At 45.9% G+C, this 7469-nt stretch overlaps 1 protein-coding gene across 1 annotated transcript in view; it reads left to right on the top strand.

The window, feature by feature from the left end:
• Window positions 1-769: 769 nt before the first annotated feature.
• Window positions 770-7469, top strand: part of LOC138637546 (lens fiber membrane intrinsic protein-like) — a 139579-nt gene continuing 132879 nt past the window's right edge. The window contains exon 1 of the mRNA XM_069726330.1: window positions 770-831. The gene's annotated coding sequence lies outside the window, so the exon portion shown is untranslated. The remainder of the gene's footprint in view (window positions 832-7469) is intronic.

The following is a 7469-nucleotide window of genomic DNA, read 5'->3' as shown; positions in this document are numbered from 1 at the left end:
GCACTTCTGGGATAACACCAAGGGGAGATCACCGCCAACAGTACTTCTCAGTTCTCCAATGGTTTAAGTAAATTTGACTTGATAATATTGTCCCGGCTTTCTCCTACTGCCCCGCTTTACTTGATAATGTACTTCTCATACTTTTTGTTAGAAATGTACATGTTACTTTTGGTGCCAATACTGGATCAGGCTAAAGGTGCTCTCAATGCCCGACCAGTTGTAGACGGAGCTCACTTCTTGGGCCTGGTCTATCTGTCATTAGTGCAGCAGCATTTGTATCATACATGACAGTATGTAGGATGTGTGCTTCACGTCAGCTATACTGCATCTTGAAAGGGAGAAACCTATGCAACATTGCTTTACATCTCATATGGCAAACCCTAAATAGGGCAAGGGACAATCCTCATCCTTCCCGTCCTTGGTTACCAAAGGCAGCCTTTCCTACATGACCTCCAGTGCCTTATTGCCCTCTCTTCTTTTCCAGTTCCCTCGGATACTAACAGTCCCCAGGTGCTTCTCTCCCTGCAGCCATGAGACCATGGCTCAACTTTGGGTGGATGACACTATACCACAGCCTGTGCACACATGGACTCAGCAGCTAGGAGGACAATACCAACAGACAAAAGAGAGATCCCCAGAACAATGTCTCCTGAGCTGGAGATCAGCAGAGATTAGGCTGTCCATGGATGGGGGCTGTCCAGAAGCTTCCACTGACCGTCAGCATTGTCATAGGGAAAGGTCTATATAAAACAAGTCCTACAGCTCCACTGTGTAATATAGAGGCATTGTCGTATATCGTAGCAGGACCGAAGATGTCAGCCGGACAGTGAGGTAAGAGCATGGACAGCACTACATTATATGTACATAGTCCATGGCCAGTGACATATATACATTATTGTCAGTAAGTAGTAGGTGTGTGGTCATTCTGGGGGTCAGCATTTGATAAGAGTATGGTCACTGTGGGGTCAGTATGTTGTCATTATAGTCTTAAAGTGGGGTCATTCTTCAGAAGTTTATCTGTTCAGTGCACACTTCACAACTTTGAAAGATAGGGAGAAGAGTCACATAGTAAGCAGCGTGCCACAGCCATGTATACCTTATGCTGTCATTTCTTTAACCTGCTTTATGTGCCCCAAACAGGGAAATAATCCAATCCTAACCCTCATAAAGCCCATTAGTGTCCCACACAGAACTTAATACTGTGCAGAGAGCAGTGTGTACACAAGCATAGTATGATTGTTCTCCCGCACACTGTATGATGGCCACATAGAAACAAGTACACACATGCAGTACGATGGCCACTGACACTCTCCATACACACACACACAATATAATGCCCTCCACATAGAAACAAATACACACGCAGTACGATGGCCACTGACGCTCTCCATACACACACACACAATATAATGCCCGCCACATAGAAACAAATACACACATGCAGTACGATAGCTACTGACTCTCTCCATACACACACAATATAATGCCATCCACATAGAAACAAATACACACATGCAGTACGATGGCCACTGACGCTCTCCATACACAATATAATGCCCTCCACATAGAAACAAATACACACATGCAGTACGATGGCCACTGACACTCTCCATACACAATATAATGCCCTCCAAACAGAAACAAATACACACATGCAGTACGATGGCCACTGACGCTCTCCATACACACACAATATAATGCCCTCCACATAGAAACAAATACACACATGCAGTACGATGGCTACTGACACTCTCCATACACACACAATATAATGCCCTCCACATAGAAACAAATACACACATGCAGTACGATGGCTACTGACACTCTCCATACACACAATATAATGCCCTCCACATAGAAACAAATACACACGCAGTACGATGGCCACTGACACTCTCCATACACACTGTGAGGCAGTGACCCCTGTTACAGCTAGGGGCACTGTATGTGCTCTCTAGAATGTGCATGGAAGCGTAGTGAGGCCATGAGGGCGTACTACAGACACAGGTGTGGCCGTAATTAGAATAGTGAAGCAGTGACTGATTAAAAAGCTCTGTAGTACTGGGGGAGGTGTGTCAGTGTGTTCTTGGAAGCAGACAGGGCAGTTGTCTGCAGAGCTCTCTCTGTGTGGAGCAGCACAGAGGCTAAAGGAACCAGAGAGACTGACACCCTGCGTCTTGGGCTGTCTTATGTGTACAAGGCTGCACGCCAGAGGATAAAGAGTGCAGTGCGCTGAGTGAGTACAGAGACTTGTTACCGGCGTGCAGTCACCCAGGGAAACTGGACAGAGGGAAGTTCAGCCTGTGTATTGACTGCGTCATATAGCCATGCATTATTAATGGACTGTATGAAGAAGCTGAATACTATATTGACTGTGTGAAGTAACACAATAAAAGAACGTTTTGTTTGAACTTGCTTGGGTCACTGCCGTTTCACTGTGTATGGTCTTATCGCTGCATCACAACACACAATATAATGCCCTCCACATAGAAACTAATACACAAGCAGTACGATGGCCACTGACACTCTCCACACGCAATATAATGCCCTCCACATTGAAACAAATACACACATGCATGACATTGGTATTGTCGAAGGTGTCGTGTATCAAGGAGGGAAAAACCGCAACCCAGCCCCACCATTTTTGATACCCCTTACCCCTCCAACTATGCAAATTGTCTCTTCAGAGAGGAAGTAGCAATCCTAACAGTCAATGTCGACCCTTTAAGGAGCCTTGTCACATGACTTAGGATAATAGCCAAACCAGAATCTCAATTTGCAGACACTGTGTTTCGGGGTACTGCCCCTCGTCAGTGCAAAGTGGAGATCTGGTTTGGCTGATTGAGAGGCGTCTGACCGGGATCCAAGAAGTATCGCTTCTCCTTGCGGAGAGTGACATGATAAGCATGTCGAGGTAAGGAGACTGCAGCACGGTGGCGCAGTGGTTAGCACAGCAGCCTTGCAGCGCTGGAGTCCTGGGTTCAAACCCCACCAAGGACAACATCTGCAAAGAGTTTGTATGTTCTCTCTGTGTTTGCGTGGGTTTCCTCCGGGCACTCCCACATTCCAAAGACATACTGAAAGGGAATTTAGATTGTGAGCCCTGTCGGGGACAGCGATGATAATGTGTGCAAACTGTAAAGGGTGTGGAATATGTTAAGATATAATAAATAAAGATTATTATTAAAGCCGCAATGCTCCTCTGGGAAATATGCAAATTGTCTCTTCAGAGAGGAAGAGGACTAGAACTCTAGTGACACCTATTGGAAGTAGCAATCCTATCAGTCAATGTCTACCCTTTAGCGAGCCTTGTCACATGACTTAGGATAATACTGCCCCTCGTCAGTGCAAAGTGGAGATCTGGTTTGGCTGATTGAGAGGCGTCTGACCGGGATCCAAGAAGTATCGTTTCTCCTTGCGGAGAGTGACATGATAAGCATGTCGAGGTGAGAAGACTTAAAGCCGCAATGCTCCTCTGGGAAATATGCAAATTGTCAAATTGAGATTCTGGTTTGGCTATTATCCTAAGTCATGTGACAAGGTTCGTTAAAGGGTTGACATTGACTGTTAGGATTGCTACTTCCAATAGGTGACACTAGAGTTCTAGTCCTCTTCCCCTCTGAAAATTTGCATATTTCCCAGAATAGCATTGCGGCTTTAAGTCTCCTCACCTCGACATGCTTATCATGTCTCCCTCCAACTATAAAATTTTTCCCAATAAAAACAAGACCAAATAACTTCTTTGGAATGATATAGGCCACATCAGCCTTTATTTAACATACAACAATAAATACAATGAATGCAATACATTAACTTTAATACTAGGAGGAGTCCTTGGAGCCCCCAAGAATCAGGTGATTACCAACCCATAAAGTGAACATAACGTAACACCAATTTACTCCCAGCCATTACTAACCCTGGCTCGGGAGCACCAAAAACCCAAAAGAGGGTTCGCTGTTCACAGAAATATTCCAGAAGATCCGACCACCCCTGCCGGAACTCCCCACCACCATTCACCAGATCCAAAACATATTAAACTCCAAAAACAGAAGAGCCATATGCCAATGGATCCCCCAAACTAATTTCCACCAACTCCAAGGACTCCCCCCAGCTGCCACAACAAGAGGCCATTGAACACCTCAAAGGCCCGAGACCCCACCAAAACAAAAAACCATTGCTCTTTCAATGCCTTCCTGTAAACCCAGCTCCCAAAGATCAATCCCAACAGTGTTCAAATGAACCCCGTCAGCCAACCAAAAAGCCCCGTCCCTTTCTCCAACTCAAAATGTCTCACAGCCACACCCCTATTTCTAGACACAAATGCGGACACCGCTCTATTGACCTAGCCTTGTTTAGTTTTTCCAATGACCACATGTTCCTCCAACGTTTACGCGGCACAGTTTCCCACCAGACAATGGTCACATCAGGATACAAAACCACAACCGTAAAAAATATTGTTTCATATCCTTTATTAATTCCCTAAAAGGTCGAACCCCAAATCATTACCCCCAACATGCCAAACTAAAATATCCGGAACCTTATCCAACCTGACACTGTTATGAATCTCCCGTAAAACTCTATTCCAAGCCATCCCCCGAAAATCAAGCCACCGAACTACCGCCACTCTCCATTCAAAACCAAGCTGTCTACCCTCATTCCGCACATCGGCCCGCAGTGCTCCCCAATGGACATACGAGTGGCCGAAAATCCACACCAATAATGGTAAGGGACCTGAAAAACACAAAACAAAAGTCTCAAAATATACAACGAATGATATGACAACACTATCTTCCTAACAACAACCAGGGCACCACAACCACCCCTTGAAGCTGCACATAGCTGCGATACCTGCTAGACAGCCACCTACCAATACGCCAAATGGCAGAAGCCCCTAGGCCCCCCAACGCCGCATCTGTTGCGGCCATAATCCTAAAAGAGTGAGGAGCAAAGCCAGAATCATCCAAACCCAGCAACGCAATAGCCTTATTAAAAACCATAGTAAATTGATATCGAGATAAAAAGGAACCATCTTCATGGCATAACAACGACTGATCACGATTAGGCCAAAGCCCCCAAAATTTTGCCAGTTAACCGGGCACATAACCAAACCGTCAACCGAACCCAAAACAATTCTACTACCTCTACTTTCCTGATCCAACTTCGATCGCCGCAACCACAACTCGACACAACCAGCCGACAGCAACACATCTCAAGCCAAAAGTGCCCCCATCTCTTTTTTGCTAGGTGATACCAACTCACCAACTCATCGCACCAAAAAAGGCTAAAGAAAAAGCCAGACGGAGCAAATAAAGTTAAAAAACCGACGAGCATAAAGAAGACAAAGCCCCTCCCAACATTTCCAACAAATTAAAAGAGACGGGCCATCTAGAATCCCCTTGGCGAGGCCGCCTACGAAAACCCTTGACTGCTTGTTTTACGAAAAATATCTTGGTTAAATCTTGCTGACCGCGCAACTTAAAACCAAAAGCCAAAGCCGATATGACGCGGGACACCTTTGTGGAAGACCACCCTTCCCAGGCTCCGCGACTCAACCAAGACAACAATAGACCTGTCTGCTCATGCTCATTCGAACCACAAGACCCTGCCAACAACAAAACCTCCCAATCCAGCAAAATTGCCTGATAAGCCTCCCAAGTTCTGGGAGCCAACGACGACCTGATCAACGCTTCAGCGTCCCGGTTACCACAAGCCAGAGTTCTGCAGGGCACTCCAACCCGACGACCTCTGCCTCCGGAGCCAATGACCGAAAACGATGGAACTGCAAACGAGAAAGAGAGTCAGCGATAGAATTATGTACACAGGCACCTACAACGTGGTTACAAAGTTCAAACATAATAAAACCAACTGCCTAAACACGCACACCACTGGAGGCGACGATGCGGATAAACTGTTAATCGTGCAAACCACCCCCAAGTTGTCGCAGTGAAAACGAACCTGCCTGTTATGACAAACCTGCTGCCACAAATGCACCACCACCAAAATGGAAAAAATCTCCAACAGCGCGATATTCCAAACCAAACCAGAAGAATTCCATGTTACAGGCCATTTGGACACGCACCACTGGCCCCGAAAATACACTCCAAAACCTGACCCTCCCGCTGCACCTGTAAACCATTCCAAAGACCCATTATCAATCACTCCCTCCATAAACAGAGACTGACCATTATAATTTTCCAAAAACCCACTCCAAACCGCCAAATCCTCCTTGTGCTCTGCAGACAACCGGATAAAATGATGGGGAGCACGAACTCCTGCCGTAGCAATGGCCAACCTCCTAGAAAAAACTCTCCCCATTGGCATGACACGACAGGCAAAATTAAGTTTAACTAGCAGCGATTGCAAATCCCGCAGCGGCAATTTTTTCAAACAACGAGCCCGCAGCACGTCCTGCTGAAGTCCTACCACCTTCTCCACAGTCAATCTGAACTCCCACTGGATGGTATCAATGACGATGCCCAAAAGACATAAACATGTACTCGGGCCTTCCATTTTACTGGAGTTTTCCCTCCTCCTTCTTAGGCACCAACCCCAACGGGGAAACTACTAAATCAGCAAATGGAGCCACCTCAAAGGGGCTCGCCAAGCGACCTAACACCACTTCCTTACTCAATTTCTCAGAAACCACATCTGCATGTAACGATGCCGACCACAGATTTTTTCTAACACAGGGGACAACAAAAGAAGGAGCAGGGATAACAAAACCGTCCTTAAGACCGGACAACAACAAAACTGCCTTTTCTTTATCTGGATACCTATTTAGATAAGGGACCATCCTTTCCAACTTCACCGGCATCTCGCCCATGTGTATTACCGATTCCTGGTTTTGCCTTACCTTTTTTTAAACATTTTGCGGCCCCATGAGAGGAGCCGCTGCAATGGGAGCACAAATGTTTAAACTTACTGTTGACTCCAAATTTACACAGTCTCTCATTAAACTGCCAGCATAAACCCAATTTTTGCCCCCTGCCGTACCTGTTTGACTTGAGGACCCAAAAATACCGGACTGAGTACCTTGGCCGGAACCTACGGTCCCCTGCCGTGAAAGGGGTGGCCGAACTTATACTGCGCCATCACTCGTAACCATAGCCCAATCTTTTTGGTCCCATCTAATCGCAGGCCGGAAGGCTTTTCGCTGTCTGAACTGCTCATCATACCTGAGCAAAGCCTGACCCCCATATACCCTGTGAGCCTCTCTAATGGAATCCATATAACAAAATAACCCCAAACAATTCTCAGGCACCTTTTTCCCAATAACGCTTGCCAAATAGCAAAGGCCTGAAGCCAGTTAACAAATGTCTGAGGAATCAAACACCACTGCCGCTTTTCCTCCTCCTCTTTTTTACTATCCTCTTTCTTCCTCTTATCTAGATTACATTTTTCCAAAAGGAGCAATGAAAAAATCTTGACGTATTCGTCCTTTGCAATCTTTTCCCTAATCTCCTTTTTAA

Source organism: Ranitomeya imitator, chromosome 1 (genome assembly GCF_032444005.1).
Source record: "Ranitomeya imitator isolate aRanImi1 chromosome 1, aRanImi1.pri, whole genome shotgun sequence".
Taxonomy (NCBI): Eukaryota; Metazoa; Chordata; class Amphibia; order Anura; family Dendrobatidae; genus Ranitomeya; species Ranitomeya imitator.
The sequence above is the reverse complement of the archived record's forward strand: the minus strand, read 5'-3'. Positions and strand labels throughout refer to the sequence as shown.